At 41.4% G+C, this 17,189-nt stretch overlaps 1 protein-coding gene across 10 annotated transcripts in view; it reads left to right on the forward strand.

The window, feature by feature from the left end:
• PTPN1 (protein tyrosine phosphatase non-receptor type 1) overlaps positions 1-17,189 on the forward strand; it is a 68,125-nt gene that overhangs the window by 1,576 nt on the left and 49,360 nt on the right. For 3 of the 10 annotated variants that reach the window (XM_089897069.1, XM_089897065.1, XM_089897067.1), the window contains one exon: positions 1,117-7,231. The exons of 6 other annotated variants lie outside the window; for them this stretch is intronic. The gene's annotated coding sequence lies outside the window, so the exon portion shown is untranslated. Of the gene's footprint in view, positions 1-1,116; positions 7,232-17,189 lie in introns of those variants that run through there. One more of the 10 variants, XM_089897064.1, reaches the window with a different exon arrangement.

Raw genomic sequence — 17,189 nt, forward strand, 5'->3', positions numbered from 1 at the left:
AAAGCTTTAAGCGGTTCTTTGGTATGCTTGACTAACAAAAGCCTTTTTTTGGCAGGCTTGGTTTCATGTGGATTTTCATCAGGCTTATTTGACAGGATTCTTTTTACTTGCACTGTAATGTATGTTAGCTTCTGATAGACTAATGTTTATAACCACTCTAATCTGTATAAGTACGATCGATCAGTATATAAAATTTGTATTCCGTGTCTAGTCTCTCTGAGTTAATTGAATGAATCCCACTAGTGACTTTGAGAATGTGTAGACAAATTTTCTGCATCAGATTGAATACAGTGGAGTCTAAAGTGGTCTTAAATGAAAAAATTCTTGGTCTGAAGTGTTGGAGTTGATAATGATATACCCCATCACAAGTAGGGGTGGCCTCCAGGAGGTACTGGGGAGAATCTTTTATATTGAAGCTGACTCAGTTGGCAACAGCAAATTCATATTATAAAAAGTCCTTGTTTGAATTTGATTACTTACAGTTTTAGGGAGGAGTGGGAGACCTTTCACCCAAGCACTGTTAAAACTATGTTAAGCAAGTCACTAGCATGGAGCATGGTCTTCAGTTAATTTCCCTCATTGTTCTTGTGTTTGTCTACCACCTTGGAACCCCAGGAGTTGGTCGAGATCTCGCTGTATGTTGAGATTTCTCTAGATCCTTAATCGATTGCCACATTTCTAGAGGTGGTTTCTTTTATCTTAGAGAATTATCCGCTATGGGCTTTCTCACCTCTGCAGTACAGATATTTTTCTTTTACAAAATCTGAATCAGACGCTATTTTCCTTCTTGATGTTAAAAGTGGCAAATTCTGGCGTTTTAAAAAAAATGTAGAGTTCAAATGACCTTGAGTCTAAAGTGGCAGATTTTCCAAAGTGTGTGTCAATTTACGAAAACCATTATTTTTCAGGAATTCAAAGAAATGTGTTTATGGTGGGTAGAAAATGGAAGTTAAAAAAATTAATGTTTTGTAGCCCGTCACAATGAAGGCAGCCTTATACAGAGTCATTTTGGGCTTGCTTAGTCTATTGTGATTTTTAAAATAATATGTAATTTTTGCTTAACATTTTGTAAACAAAGCAGTGCAGTTATTTCTCACTATACTAACTTCTAACTAGAACAAAAAGATGTAAAAACTTGGAAACAATTGGGAAAAGAACAAAAGATGAAGTAGACTTTTGAATGCCGAGGAATGAGGCGGCTTAGAAAACAAATGTTTCAGGCGAAGATTCTCTCCTACCTCAATTTGATAAAGTGAGCATAACTGTTTTTATATAGTTGTTAATGCTAATAGATAGCATAGATACTAATAAGCATTTAGGTCTATAAAAAGTCAGCTTTGATAGCATGTGTAGATGGCTTTAAAAAATTGTTTTCTATCATTTAAATGATTGTATGTCTGGTTTGAAAAGTGGAAGTAATACTTAGCAAGCCTGGAGTGCCCAAAAGAGAAGAGAGAACATAGATAGGGCAAAGAGATTGGTTTTTGGAGCTAGAATGAGAGAAGAGAGGGCTTGAATGAATGAAAATAGGAAAAACTACCCTCCATTTGTAGTTTAAGGTTTGGGTCAGGTGTTTCGCCATTTCTCTCATCTCTAATTCTTTGATTCTCTGACACTGTTCACTAATTTTCAGTATGAATGATTTGATTGTTTCAGATAAAGGAGATTGCAACAATAGCTTGTGACTTCAAGGCAAGATTTATTCTATGTTAGAGGCAGGCTTTGTAATACGGGCCACTCTTCCAATTGACATTTGTTTTTATAGCTGCTTTCATTATGAAATACGATCTAATGCCTGACTAGGTTAAAATCATGTTATAACAATAATTCACTAAAATTCCTTACTGCTGTATACAGCTTATTTTATTACAGTCCAAGATGAATATTAAAATTTCCCAGTAATTTTTATATAAATACCATTCTCTTCAGAGAAAAACTGTGTTTTGTGCAGAGGAGAAAGATCTATACACTATGACTCACTTCACTTAAAAAAAAGAAAGACAAACGGAAGTGACATGGAGAGGGATGGGAAGCTCTAGTCATCTTGAGTGACCCATTAGATCTAAATGTTCTTGTGTAGCCCTGGTTTGAGTGAACTAAATTTAGGTGTCTGATCACCACTTTGGAAATGGTGCAAAGACGTTTGTAATTGTCTGGACTCAGATTAACTGGGGGCACAAGTAGAAATAGTGGAGGGAAGAACTTTTTGCTATCATTATTTGTTTGACATCACTGGCATATTTATAGGAATACTTTGGTTCTTTTGGAAGTACATCATAAACTATATCAGATGGTTCTGAAGAGTCAGCTGGGGGATAATGGTAATGCAAATGATTTTCGGTTGCCAGTTATCTACCATTGGGCTCAAAGGCCCCTCCAGTGCATTTTGCTTTTTTTTTTTGGCTGCGCTGCGCTGCATGTGGGATCTTAGTTCCCCTACCAGGGATCGAACCCATGCCCCCCTGCATTGGAAGCATGGAGTCTTAACCGCTGGACTGCCAGGGAAGTCCCTGCATTTTGCATTTTAGCATGAATAGCTCCCCCAAACCTATTTTTAAAATGCCTGGTATTGAGTAGTGTAATTGAATGTATACTGAATTTCATGATAGAAATAAATTTTAAAATTTCCTGTAGGGGTTTTGTCAGACTCTTAACTACTGAAATAACTGTGCTTTTTCTTTTTTCCCTTTTCTCTTTTTTTTGAGTTGTCTATTTTCTGATCTTTTAGATGGCAGAATCCTTTTGACAGTTTTTGTCTTATGCTGTACTTTTAATTGCAGGTACTTTTTCATAAGCCAGCCTGAGCTCATGTGTATTTTGCACAAGCTGGCGTCCCTCCCTACAGTGTTTATGTTAATTTGTTCATGGTAACCAACTAATACTGACTACAAATAGTCTGGGCATGTTTCTTTGTATTGCCCATGTTTAGGAAAAGGGGAAGTCCAGCAGGGTCATTGTGTCCAAGACAATGTAGTTTGGTACCAGTCATTTGGTGCATGTTTTGAATATCCAGGAGTGCTGGGGACTTTGGAATGGTTCTTGATTCCCTCTACCACATCTCATTGATTGGTCACTATGATGTCCTTCCTACCATCCCAGTGGTCTAGGTTCTCAAATTTTGCTTATAATACTGCTGTCATTTCTGGCTTCACATTACAGAAATTGGTGAAACCAGAAGCATATTAATAAGGTCCCTCAACAATCTCTCCACATCTCCCCCCTGCCCCACTGTGTATATTCTTCACATTATCACTAGAGTAATTGGTTAAAAACAGACCTGGGTCTGTCACTCCTCTGTTTACTTCTATACTTTCATTTATGTGTAAGGTCCAAGCCCCTTGGCATGGCAGCCAGGTTCCAGCCATCCCCTCCTGTGTACCTTTTATTCTGGCCACACTAGAAGGTGCAGTGTTCTCCAGACTCATCCTTCTCTTTCATTCCTCTGTACTTTGGCTCAACACTTTGTTTAGGCTGCCTTTCCCACTCATTCTGGCTTGCGCCTCCCAGCTCAAATGTGTGCCCCCTTGCACTAGATTTTGGCTCTCTCACTTGTGTGCTTACATACACCTTCGTACCTATCTCTTTTAAAGCCCTGCTCTCATGGGAGCTGTTCCTTTGTATCCGAGTCCATCTACTGTAGGGTCCAAACTATGGAAGTCACCTCTTCCATCTTTCTCATTCATCTTGGTGTCCTCTGCACCGGGCACAAAGTGCCTAAGAAATGTTGGGGTTGAATTGATTGTCAGCACTTTGCCCCAGGCCCTGACAATAGAAAGACAAGTCACAGTTCCCAGCTCCCATTCTGGGGGAGGAGGAATGGTAGACACAAAGAGATTAGCCTGCATTAGTACTAATAGCAGAGGCCACTCTCAGAGAAAACCAGTACAGTTTGAGCCACGGCTTGATGAGGCAGTTTGGTGTTGCCTGCTGTGGTGGCTTGGAAGAAAAGCTTGGATGCTTACCCAGTAGGAAACCCAGCTTATTTCACAGGAACTTTAAATTTAACAACAAATTTGTACTTGGCCTGAGGCGAACTTAATAGGAAACTTGGAGGTGATATATCTGTCTCTCTAAGAATTATTGAATTACTCTGTTCTCGTCACTCTCGACTTGTCCTCACGTGCCTTCTAGAAGGGCTTTGTATGTAGCTGGTTTGTAAAATATATTTTGACTGTGGGCTTAAGAATATGGTTCTCCATGAAGTAACAACCCTTATAAAACCTGTGATTTCTTTTCAGAGTATAAATGGTAAAGGCAAACATTTTTGGCCTTTGATCAGATCACCCTTCTGGCCAAGAGAGTAGCTTAATCTTTTGCTTTTTCTCTAGTTAGCTCTAACACTAACTAGGCTGAATGGGTCCCTTCCTTTCTTTGGGCTTCAGTCCCTTCCTGTGTAAAAATGGTCCTTGGCTAACTGATCACCAAATTCTCCTCAAGTAATGAAAGTCTTTAATGTGCTCACAAAGAGAGTTTGATGTTCCTGAAGTAATCCTTGTAACCACTGCTGTGGTTACTCAATTTTGTAAGGTGCGTGGGTGTCGGTGGGTACAGTTAGGCTCAAAAATGTGTAAGAGTTTTGTGACTATAGTTGAAGATTCAAAAGAATTGAATCTTTTTTTTCCCAAGAGGTATTGAACATTTTTAATAAGTTGGGCTCATTTGGTTTAGTAATGTGGGAAAACGAGTGGCACTGACATATGAGTTATGCTTGCAGTTTTTCTCTGAGTAGCAATTGGGTGGTTTTTCCTGTAAAGATAGAGGAACTGATTCTCGAGAATTTACGAAAGATTCAACCCCAGCTAGGTACACAAAGAGTAGCTGCCCTTTATGTTGTAATTTTAGAAAGAAACCAACATCTGGTCTAAACTTCATTTGAAGAGCATGGTAGTATACACAGCTGCTGTGTTTGAGAAGAAAGTACCTAAGGCTCCAGCATTTTAGAAATAATGCTTCACTTTGTAGAAGTGGGCTTCATAATTTCCTAGCTGCTGCCCTCTCCTTCCTCAAGGCAGCTTGACGTATCACAAGGGTCTTACTGACAGTTTTGTAAATTTTGAATATCTGAAAGCTAGGAACAAGACCATTTCCCATGGAAGATTTTTTTCCCCCGAAATAAATAGCCAAAGAAAAGTCAAGCCCCCCCAAATCAGTTGATCCTCGGAATGTAGTACAAGTCACACTGCAGACAAAAATAACTACTGATAAATGATTTTCAGTTTTTTGTTGTTTTTTTTTTTAAATTTGTGACCTGATTCAATTTGCAGTTTTGAATGCTTATGATTCTACCAACGCTGTTTGTAAAGTTTTACGGATACCCCGTGGTAATTAGATAGAATTGGTGCTTAAGAAGTTCTACAGCATGGAATCACAAAATAAACGTGGCTTCTTAGCAAAGGGACACTTAAGGTCCATATTTTTCTCTGGAAAATATACATATTCCCTACTACTCTTAATCTAGTAGTGTGCCAGGCAATTCTGAGTTCTTATTGAGGGTTAACTGCTTGTTGAAGCAAACCCTTGGGCGCGAGTGGACTTGTGTCCTAGGCTTCTTTCTTCCCAAAGACTGATTGAGGCACGTTTTCTTCTACAGATGAAGAAGGAAAAGCCTCGGCTGTGTTTGTGGCTTTTGTGGGCAAGCAACACCACTTGCAAAGATAAGACGAGCGTAGCAAAACTAGGTTTCCAAAACTGTGTTTTTTAAATTTATTAGTTAGTGATTAGAGAAGGAAAACTCCCTTATCTCCGTTACTGTGATGAAACATTTTTCCCCCGACTTTTTTTTTTCTTACCTAATGGCTTTGTTACTGGTGCATCTCTTCGTTTTGAAGAATCTCATTTAAAAAATGCCACGCTAAGTTCCAGGGAACAGCTTAGCTAGTTTTTATTCTGATGAGTACTGATTACTCAGAGAATTATACAGTATTGTGAATTGATTACAGGAAGGTGAGCATCAAGTAATTACTCCAAGTAGTTGGAATTCTCCGAAGAACAGGGGGTTACTTAAAAATGTCTGCGCATGAAATCACTTCTGAATATAACTTCACTCAAGAGAACAAATAGGCAAGCTGCATTTAGCATAATACGGTAAATTAGCTTTAAATTCCCTCGGTGCTTAAACGTTTGTCACTGTTATATTTATCTTTTAGATTTTGTATTGCTTCACTATTCAAATAGTCAGGGCTGAGTTTGCTTCTACAATGATAAAGGCAAAGTATGCCTAACTGGGTCATAAATATTTGTGTGGCTCACTTTTGCACAGAGAAAAGAGGCCTCTAAGAAGATATTCAGGGGTCTTTCAGAGGGAGGATACTTTGTTTTGTGTTTTTTGTTGTTCTTGTTGTTTTGCTTTATTTTTACCCTGATTCAAAATGTTATTTTGACAGCATCTTAGAGTTAAGAGCATTGCCATTATTGTTCTCCACCACCTGGATACCACCTCCCAGTTGCCAGGGTCTTTTGGATCATCCTCAGAGGTGGGGTGAGGGGGTGAAGCAGAGTGGTGCAATATCAGGAAGTTGCATTAAGCCACATCAGGTTGACAGGCACAAAGCCACATTTCTGGAGCAATCCCCAGTACACCGGGTGATATGGCCATGATTGAGGGTTAGCTGGTCCACATCTCCCATGAACCGTCCTTGAGAATCCACATCCCCATGATGTGCTGCGTTTTAATGGGTCCTTTATGTACCTATCATGGTACCATTTCTAAGTGTATTTAAATATTCCTTCATGTCCCACTAACAGTTTTTCTTAATATATCCCAGGAATATTAGTGTCATTAGCAGTATTTTATTTCATTTGTTCTTGTCATAGTACCCAGGTCTGCTACTGTCCCTTGTTTTTCTACTTACTGATAAGAATGCTTTTTAGAGTTTTAGTATTGAAGAGTGCACAGTAGCAGTTGGTAGGTTTTATACTCATCGTTTCTTAACCACTCGTTTCCATCCTTTTTGAGCTTGAACTTTCCCCAGGAAACTTATCAAAAATGTAGTCATCACGCAGAGAGAATCATGGTAAAAGTAGTTGAAGTTTAACAAACTAGTACCTTTTTTTTTTTGCGTGAACCCACATTTGTCAACTAAGCTTCCTTTTGCAACACGTTCCACTACTTTATGACAAAAACTTTTGTGTTTCCCAACAGCCTTTGTTCATTGGAAGATGTTGCTTTTGGAAGTAGGAAATAAACGGCTTGAGGAGATGGAGGCAAGCTTTGGTCTGAAGTAGGAGTCTGGTATGTCCCTAGCTCTCTGTGAGAAGCGCATTCGGAGATGGGTGTGGTCCATCATCTGAAATTTCCTATCCTCAGTTTGAGGAGGTGGTTACCATTCTAACCACTTAAGAACTGCATGGTACATGCTATTTTATTTACAGGGCAAAACTTAGCTCTAATGGTTTCCCTTGTACTTGCCTTCAAATTAATAAAATGTCATTCTTTGGTAATGTTTACATGCCAGAAGGAAGAAAGGATACAGCTGAAGTTAAAGGATTAAATTGGCATCACACCTTTAGTTTTGTAAATGCTTTTAATGTTTGATTTTTGTAGGTTGATCATAAGGAAGTGATAAGTATGTTAGGTTATTTGTGGTTTGAGCTAATTTTAGTCTCTTGTTCACAGCTTGCTTTATATCCTTTGACATTTGCTTTCTAGAAAGACAAATTTTGAATGTAGGACTCAGTTTATATTCTACACTTGGCTATATTTCAAAAAAATATTTTCTCAGTACTTTGGTAGTTGGACACTTTGAAACATAGTAACATTCTTTTAAAAATCATTGATTCCTTTGCTTAGTGATGTCTCTACTTTTCCAGCAAGTAAATTAGATTCTTTCATAGAGGCTTGGAACTCTTGCTATAAGCCAGTGGCTAAAAGGGTATGGTTGATACTAGAGGATTTTTAAAAGAGTCTGACTGACCCTGAGACGTACTGAAGCAAGGCTTTGATTGGCTGTATATAGGAAACCTTCCCCACCCTGTCCCCTTAGTTGACAGAGCCTTTTACTCATAAAGGCTGGGTCTTTGTCTCAAAGCTTTAGTCCCAGGCTGCCCTGCTACCCACCCTTAACCAACTCCCCCGAACATACATCCCCCCCAGGGACTTGGGAGGTGATGGAAGAAGAGGACAGGGTTTGGGTTCTGGGTCTGCCTTCGACTGTTGTGGGACCTTGAAGGAGTTAACATTCAGCATCTGTAAAATATGGTGATTAGACCAGATAGCCTTACAGCATGACTGGAACCTAACATCCTACACCTACGTGGTCACACGAGGAGCCAGGAGACTGGGGCAACTTTGCTGGAAAAATGGGGGCTTCACGTCCCACTCATGCTAGATTTGGTAGCCATATATGTTCCATGATCCCCCTTATCTGAAAGTGAGACAGAACTTTAAATTTTCATATTAACTCAAATCAAAACTTTAAAAATCCATTATGTCCTTAAAAAGAACAAAACACCCTGTGTGGGCATAAATCCATTATTTTATAAAATGACTGAATGCCACATTGATGAATGCAGTTTCCTTTGAAATTCTTCTCATGTCTAAAGAGGATTATTGGGTTTTGTAATTGGACTAAAATCTCCCATTCAAGGGAGAAAGGCACAGTCTGATCCATGTTCTACCCTCATTCATAATAAAACCCAATAACAGCTAACTTTCATTGAATTCTGTTATGTGCCCCAGGCACTGTGCAAAGTGCTTTACATGCAGTACCATTTATTACACACCATAAATTGGTCTTTAATAGCAGGAAATGTTTTGGGAGGATAATTAGGTATCAGAGCCTCGATGTTCTTCTTTGCCTGAGGTCTCCCATGTCCTGGACCCAGCTTTACAACGGCACTGTGGCCATGCTCACACTGATACACAACTGCAGGGACAAGGAATTGCTCTTCGCTTCCTGGTTGATTAGCACATAGGAAGAGAGAGTTTGTAGATTTTGACCCTTGCCCATATTTCTGACCTCTTACCTAGATGTCACAAGTTGGCCACCCAGTTATATTTTGCTTGGTCCACACAGTGCTTTAAAAAAAAAGAGGAGTCTAAACTTTTGTCATTATTGATAAATCAGGAGAAATCACATACAAATCTGGATTTCTGGCTTCTCTTGAAAAATCTGAAGATCACACAGCCTGAGCCCACCGTGGCAGTGGTCTGCTGATCTGAGGGGCACGTGTGTATTCTTCTCCCCAGCGGGTCCCCCTGTTCTCGCTTATATGATCTTCCCAGCCATTGGACGCACTTGAGTTTGTAGCCTCTACTCCAGACTGGGTTTTTTTCTTGGAATTGTTTATTAGCATTAGAATTAAGGTGATTTTAAAAAGACGTTTAGGCTTGTAAGTAGTTGGTGTACTATCATTAGATAAAATCAAAGCAAGGGAAGACTAGCTGGAGATATGGTGTCTAGTGTGAAAATGCCTGAGGAGGGAGTGCCCTTGACATTAAAATCCGGGATAAAATCATTAGCCAGGTGCTTCTTTCCTTCCTGCCCTTCCCCCTTCCCTTGTCATCCTTATCCCCTTTCTGCTATTTTGAGGAAGTTGGAAGCTGCCACCATTTTTTTCCACCTCGAGCAACTGAGTGCGACTGTATTTTTGTCCCATGTTCAATTATTTCCACGAACTATTTTTGATGACCAACTTGGAAATTAAATTGGATGGTAAATATGGGACTTGACAAGAAGAATGACTTGCTCAAATAAGTTTGCACTGAAAAATCTAAGTAGTGTTTTTAATGACTTGCTTTGTGACCTGGTTAGGAATGATACCATTTGTCATGTGTCTCAATTCATGATTAGATGGTTTCTCTACCTTATCCTCTCTATCAAGGGATGAAATAAATGATAGCCATGATTGGGGGGAAAATATATATATATATGTATATATGTTACAAAGAATATGTGTGAAAGGTCTCTGTCCCTGTTTAGCGACAGAAGTACGTGTTATATTGTAGGAGATGCTATTCCTTTGATCCCTCTTGAACATCTCTTTTTCCGTAGAGGTATATTATATATGACAAATTAGAACAAGCAATAGATAGGGAAGATTCTTTACCATTATAAAACAATCAGGATCCTTGTTCTGAGTTTTGTACCTTTTCCCCTCCTAAAGCTGAATCCCAGGAGGACAAAACCAACTTTTTTGTATATATGAAATTAAAATCAATAACTGGAGATCAATTTCTCCATGAAGCTTTTCATCTCCCCTTTATTTCCTCTTCTGTTCTGCAATGGTAAGCTCCTTTCAGGCAGAGTCCGTTCGCTCATTCAAGTTCATGAGCTAGGGCCCGGGCTCTGGTAGGCAGTGAGGGTAAGTGGTGAGCAAGAAAGACACAGTTTGTCCTTGCTGTTAAGAAGCTTAACAGTGCAGCCAGCAAAGGGGCTGGGTAGAGACAGTCCCAGTTCAGAGTGTTGAGAGCTCTCATAGGCGTAGGCCTGGGTACTTGTGGACACTGAGGAAGAGGCATTTGGGAGAAGGAAAAGCAAGCGGAAGACCTGTCAGGTAAAGATAGTCTATAAAAGTAATATCTAAGTGGAGATTCCAAGGGCAGGCAGGAGTGAGTCCCTTATGTTCTCTAGTCCCCTAATCTGGGTTCAGGCCTCCTTGCCCTTCTCTGTTCATGTTAAGTGTTAAATTACCTAAGCTTGAAAGCATGGGAGCATATTTAACTTTCTTCCTCTTTGTTCTTAACCCTCTGCCTCCCATCCACCCCTTGCCCCTCCACGATTCATATGCATTGTCTCTCTTTCTCTTAATATATATTTTTTTCCTCTCTCCCTTGCCATTACGTCTCACCTTGACTGTGATAATGGCCTCAGAATCCTTCTGATAGGGTGACTTAGTGAAGGCTACAACATGTCATTGACCTCATGTTGCTGCCATGTAGTGGTCACCTGTGTAGGTGTCTTCTCTGGCAGGATGATGTTTGTGTTATCGTCTGTGCGTTAACGGTGTTAACGGACAGTGCGTTACACTTAGTAGGCAGGTAGTACAGTATTGATTGCAATGAAGTGATAGCTTTTATATAAATAGTTTTATTTTTCTTATCCAGGTATTTATGCAGATACTCTTCAGTCGGTACAAAAAGCAGAATTATCTTTTATGACACAAAATGTCTTTTATAAAGAGTCTTTAAGTATAAGCCTGACTCAGTAAGTACAAATGGAAAATATGTGGCTATCCCCCTGATTTGCAGATGACACTATAAGAAGAAAGGTCTCATTTATTCATTGTGAATTTTAAAAGATATCTTTAATGGTGTTAGCTGGCTTATCCCATTATGTGGTCTGTTCATTAGCAGTTCTCTATACATAGACGGCTTTGTTCGAGTGAGTCTTTCAAGTCAAGTACCTTGTAAAATAACTTAAGTTTACTGATAATTTATCCTAGTTTTAAATGACTAACTGATAGGCTTTAATTTTTAGACATTTTAACATTTTTGGATATGATTACATATTCTGAGACTTTGTGATTTAAACACAAAAATTATCATCTTGAGTAATTCTGAATGAGTTGCTGATTGCTGCCTGTTTTCCGTTCACATACTTACTAAACTCATTCCTTGCTGTGTCGGAGCAGTCAGACTTGGATATCTGCAAACCATTAAGGTTGTGTAACATCTTTTCTTTTTTCCTTTTTCTAATTCTGGCTTTGAAGATAATGTGTGGAAGTAGTACTGGATTCGATTTTTTAAAGAATAATTGTTGATTACTAGTCATTACAGATTTGAAAATGGAAGAGTTTTTCTTATCAATGGAGGACAAAGTAGAGTAAAAGAAGCTTTGACTATCTTTCCTTTACTGGTGAAGGAGGATGTTTCAATATGGCTTCTGTTTTTGTTTTTCCTCCTTCCGGTTTTATTTTGGAGTCATTTACATGTCACTGAATGGATACTATAGAACATCCATAGCAGAAATAGATGTATGGAGCAGAAAAACAATAGTTCACAGGCATCTCAACAGAGTCACTAAACATAGCTTTTTTTTTTAAATTTATTTTTGGCTGCGTTGGGTCTTCGTTGCTGCGTGCAGGCTTTCTCTAGTTGCAGCGAGCGGGGGCTACTCTTCGTTGCGGTGCACAGGCTTCTCATTGTGGTGGCTTCTCTTTTTGCAGAGCACGGGCTCTAGGTGCGTGGGCTTCAGTAGTCGTGGCACGCAGGCTCAGTAGTCATGGGGCACAGGCTTAGTTGCTCCGCGGCATGTGGGATCTTCCCAGACCAGGGCTCGAACCCGTGTCCCCTGCACTAGCAGGCGGATTCTTAACCACTGCGCCACCAGGGAAGCCCCTAAACATAGCTATTAAATGGACAGAATATTGCAGGGGGGAAGCAACCGTTTTTAAGTTGGAAGTGAATAAGAAAGCATTATAAAAATAGATCTTTAATAGAAGTCCAAACTCTGGATAAGACCCTGGTTCACTGATTATGCTTTGCCTTAGGATTGGAGGGGAGGTGTAGATGTACGTGTGTTGGGGGTGGGAGTATGAATCTTAGAGAGGATTCCAGCAGGCATTCCCAGTCAATAAATTGCCTTTGGGGGAATTGTTTAATTACTTGCCTGTATTATGCTGGTCATATTTTAAGTGGGCCCCTCTGCATCCCTCCCTCTCCCCTTAATTTACCTGGCTCACAACGTGTCCTCTTTTCCACAGCTGCCGTCGCCCCTGGGCCACGTTAGTGTTCCCTTGGGCAGTCCATCCACCATGCTCACCTCCTCCCCTGGAAATTTCATGTCCCTCTCCTTTTGCCGTCTCCTTCCCATAGGGCACGCCCTGGCCCTTGGGATGTTTTCTGTCTTTGCCATCTCATTAGACTCAGACCTTTCACTCTCCAATCATAGCCTCCTGTGCTTCCACACTCCCTCACTCAGTTACTTCCCTCCTCTGGGTTTACTCCTACAGCCAGATTTCCAGCTGCTCCTTTCCAGCGTCAGTCCTCCCTTCCCTTCTTATGCGGCCGGTCAGTCGCTTGAAATGCTGCCTCTCCAATATCCCCGTGTAGCCCTTCTGCCCATCTTCTTCTTCTTTTTTTTTAATTTATTTAATTTATTTTTATTTTTGGCTGTGTTCGGTCTTTGTTGCTGTGTACGGGCTTTGTCTGGTTGCGGCGAGCGGGGACTACTCTTCGTTGCGGTGGCTTCTCTTGTTGCAGAGCACAGGCTCTAGGCGCGCAGGCTTCAGTAGTTGTGGCACGCGGGCTCAGTAGTTGTGGCTCGCGGGCTCTAGAGTGCAGCCTCAGCAGTTGTGGCGCACGGGCTTAGTTGCTCCGTGGCGTGTGGGATCTTCCCGGACCAGGGCTCAAACCCGTGTCCCCTGCATTGGCAGGCGGATTCTTAACCACTTCGCCACCAGGGAAGCCCCTGCCCATCTTCTTGCCATCAGCATACCAGACCAGATCTACCTGGACCAGGCCAGCCACCAGCTTTTCTCTTCCTGGGCCCACGCCCCTAGGTGCTGCTGGAGAAAAATCTCCTGGTTTTGCAGATTGAACCACTAGAAGGAAATCAGGTCAGTAACTTCAGATCTGTCTCCCTCAGCTCCTGGCTGTCAGATCTGAAGTTTGCCTGTCATCCTTTCTGCCTCATTTCTCTCACAAGGAAAAAGGAGTCTTTGTTCCTGTCGAAGGCAGCCTTATATCTGCGCTCTTCATACCTTCCCATCCCACCTGTTCAAGGCGTCTTGCACCAATAGCTTAGTGTTTCTTTTTAGGTATGTGTCCTTAGCCCTCCCTCTATGTTACCATCTTTCTTGAACCATTTAAACATTTTCAGGCTTCCTCCGGCTGCGACTCCCCCTCTAGTCACTGCTCTCCAGCTGAAATGTTTGAAATAAATAGGTCACTGCGTCCATTGTTCACCTCCCAATCACTCCTCGACTGAGGGAAGCTAGGCTCCACCCTGCCACGCCACTAAAATAATTCTTCACTGGGTTACTGTTAGCTTTCTTGTTGCTAAAGCCAATGGATTCTTTGCATCCTTATCATAACACCATTTAACATGGTCGACCTCTATTTGCTTCTTGAATATTGTCTAACCGCAGTTTCCATAACTCTCTCTTTTCCTTTTTCTTTCCTTTTATATATTCTCCTTTTCTAGCTAGTTAGTCCCAGCTCTCACTCTTGGGCTTCTCTGGTCATCTGCTGGGGGTCTCCCTATGCTGCCACTTTCATCTGACTCTGTTCTTCTTAGGCTGCTTCAGTTGTTCACCCAGAGGTAGTAACAGCCCTTGAATTCAGAGCGGGCTCATAGACATTCTTGCACTCTGGTGTAGCTTCCAGAACACTTTTCGTTCCTGAAATGTAAGGCTCCCTGTCTCCTAGAGGGCCTTTGCGTATACTGTTTCCTCTGCCTGGAACATTCTCCCTCACTTGTTCTTTTTGCACAGGCTCCGGACGCGCAAGCTCAGCGGCCATGGCTCACGGGCCCAGCCACTCCGCGGCATGTGGTATACTCCCAGACCGGGGCACGAACCCGTGTCTCCTGCATCGGCAGGCAGACTCTCAACCACTGCGCCACCAGGGAAGCCCATCCCTCACTAGTTCTTGTTCTTCCTTTCAGGTCCATCTTAGGCATCCTCTTTTAGGATGCTTTCTCAAATTTCCCCAGGTAGGTGCCTCTTATAGGTCTTCCCATGGCCCCTGTACTTCCACTTTCATAGCACTTTGTGTGATTATACTGTAAGGATATTCATTGTTCTGTAGTTGCCTGTTTACTTACCTACTGCCAAGTTACCTATCTTAAAAGGGGCAGGATTGCTTTTGTTTGAGTCATTTCTGTCTCTTTGATCCAATATAGTGCCTGGCATATAAAAGTACCCAGTAGGTAGTTCCTGAATGAGTAGATGAGCTATGCTATTTGGGTTCATGAATTGGAAACTGGTTGATAGGGAGGCATTGAGTTTATAGTGTTGTGCAAACCATGTGTTACTGACTCACCATCAACTTAGCACACATTTTGTTTTATCTCTCACCCTTTATATTATGTGTGGAACAACCCCCTCCCCCATTGAAATTAGAAGCCCTTCTGAGCGGGAACTGTGTGTCATTCTTGGTGTCTCCCTCCAGTGCCTTGAACATAGCTGAACTTCATTTCAGTGAGCCTAATCCCAGATAGATAGACACATTTACACATATACAGTAAGTCCCCTACATACGAGTGAGTTCCGTTCTGAGAGCGCATTCGTAAGTCTAATTTGTTTGTAAGTCCAACAGAGTTAGCCTAGGTACCAACTAACACAATTGGCTGTATAGTACTGTACTGTAATAGGTTTATAATACTTTCCACACAAATAATACATAAAAAACAAACAAACACAAAAAATAAAGAAAACATTTTTGATCTTACAGTACAGTACCTTGAAAAGTACAGTAGTACAATACAACAGCTGGCGTATAGGGGCTGGCATTGAGTGATCAGGCAAGAAGAGTTACTGACTGGAGGAGGGAGAGGAAGTGGAAAATGGTAGAGCTGAAGGATCGTCAGCAATAGGAGACGGAGGGCAAGCTGCAGTTTCACTCAGGCCTTACGTGATTGGACATGCAAACGCACGTTCGCATCTTTGAAAGTTCGCAGCTTGAAGGTTCATATGTCGGGGACTTACTGTGTACACTCTGGAACTAAGTCTCATCTGTAACCCATCCTTGTCTTCCTCGGCTGGTCCTGCTTCGGGGCCGTGCACAGCCCATGCCACTCTGGAGGGGCAATTTCCCTGTGGTTTCTTAGTTCTTGTGTTCCAGCATGCTGGCCAAGTATGAGAGACGTCAGCGGTATGAGAGTCTCCCTCATTGAAACTTCATAGGTTTGGTAGCAGGGACTGACCAGTGCTGACAGAAAATAGAGGCATTTATTAAAAGCCAGAGTTGTCAACTTGCAGGATGCAGAGCTCTTGTTAGCATATGATTTTATGGTTGGTTTGGTGCTCCTTCATAAAAGTAAAGAACTGGATAAAAATGGCAGGAGCGTGCTTGGGTCTCTGAAGTTAGATCCTTTTTCCTAAGTAATTTGCCTTTAGAGTTTCATTTGTTTGGAATTTCCTGAGATTTTGATCTTGCCAGAAAGTTTCCAGCAAAACAAAATTTTGGGCAGGTGAAGCATGTGCATGTGAAACGAAATCATTGCTTTTGTTTTCAACTCTTTTCTTAACGTATTATCCTTGGTTCAGCCCTGAAGGTTATTCTATTTTTTGTGAATCTCAACTTTTCTCTCATCTTCTGGTTCTTACAAAATGAGCGGTATTGTTTGAATGGAGAAGAGGAGGAGAGGAATAAAAATAAATGTAAAAGCTTTGTTCTTGCCTAGGCAGGCTTGGCTTTATATTAGTAGCTTGGAGCAGAATGACATGTCTAGTCTGGTGAAGAAGGGATATTTCGGGTTGGTTTGACTTCTTGTGGATTTGATTTTTTTTTTTAAAGGTTTGTCTTTTAAACCAGAATTTTTCTGTGAATGTAATCAAATTTAGATAAACGCACTTAGTTTCACAATTTGCAGGGCACATTTCTGTTACCTGTGTTAAACACAAATCATTGTGGTGAATGACTTGGGTCAGGGTTGTTTCTCAAATGAACTGAGATCTGGCATGGTTTAAGTGGTCACAGAGCAGACCTGTAACCCAAGAGAATTCTTTTCTTCCCGGTTCAGTGTCCCTTCCTCCAGACGTGCTGCTTTCCCGGAGCCCTAGGAATGCCTTTCATCAGGGTAGCCGTGATTAAATGAATAGAGGCTTCCTGTTGGACTGCAGCGCTCACCTGCCTTCATTCTGTTCATCTCAGAGCAGAGGTTCTGGATCCTCAGTGTTACTTACTGAGATTGTTTTAAACATAAAAGTGCCTTTAACAAGTTTGAAGGCCAGAGGTAGAACAGTTGAGAACAAAGTAGAAATAGTGTTAAAGACAGAGTTGTTGGCAGGAGTCTTGAAGGAGTGTTGAAGATAGTATGGGAAGCAGTTAGCATTTATATTCCAGTTTGTTGGTTTCAGACCTACTTGTATGGTCCCTGTATTGTAGTCTCTGTGTTACCGAGTCCCCACCCACCATCATCTTCTTTGTCTTGCTCTCCCCCATCCTTGCTTCCCCTCCTCACCACTCTCTCCCCCCATGGCCACCACAACCACCACTAGCAATTACCATGTTGGATCTTGAGGCTGCTTCCCTGTAAGGATGTGGGGCAAGTGGGGTTGGCCACTGACGTCGTTACCAAGCTCTG

The sequence above is a fragment of the Delphinapterus leucas genome, chromosome 15 (assembly GCF_059928025.1).
Source record: "Delphinapterus leucas isolate spDelLeu-1000000601 "Yukka" chromosome 15, BTC_Dleu_Yukka2, whole genome shotgun sequence".
NCBI lineage: Eukaryota > Metazoa > Chordata > Mammalia > Artiodactyla > Monodontidae > Delphinapterus > Delphinapterus leucas.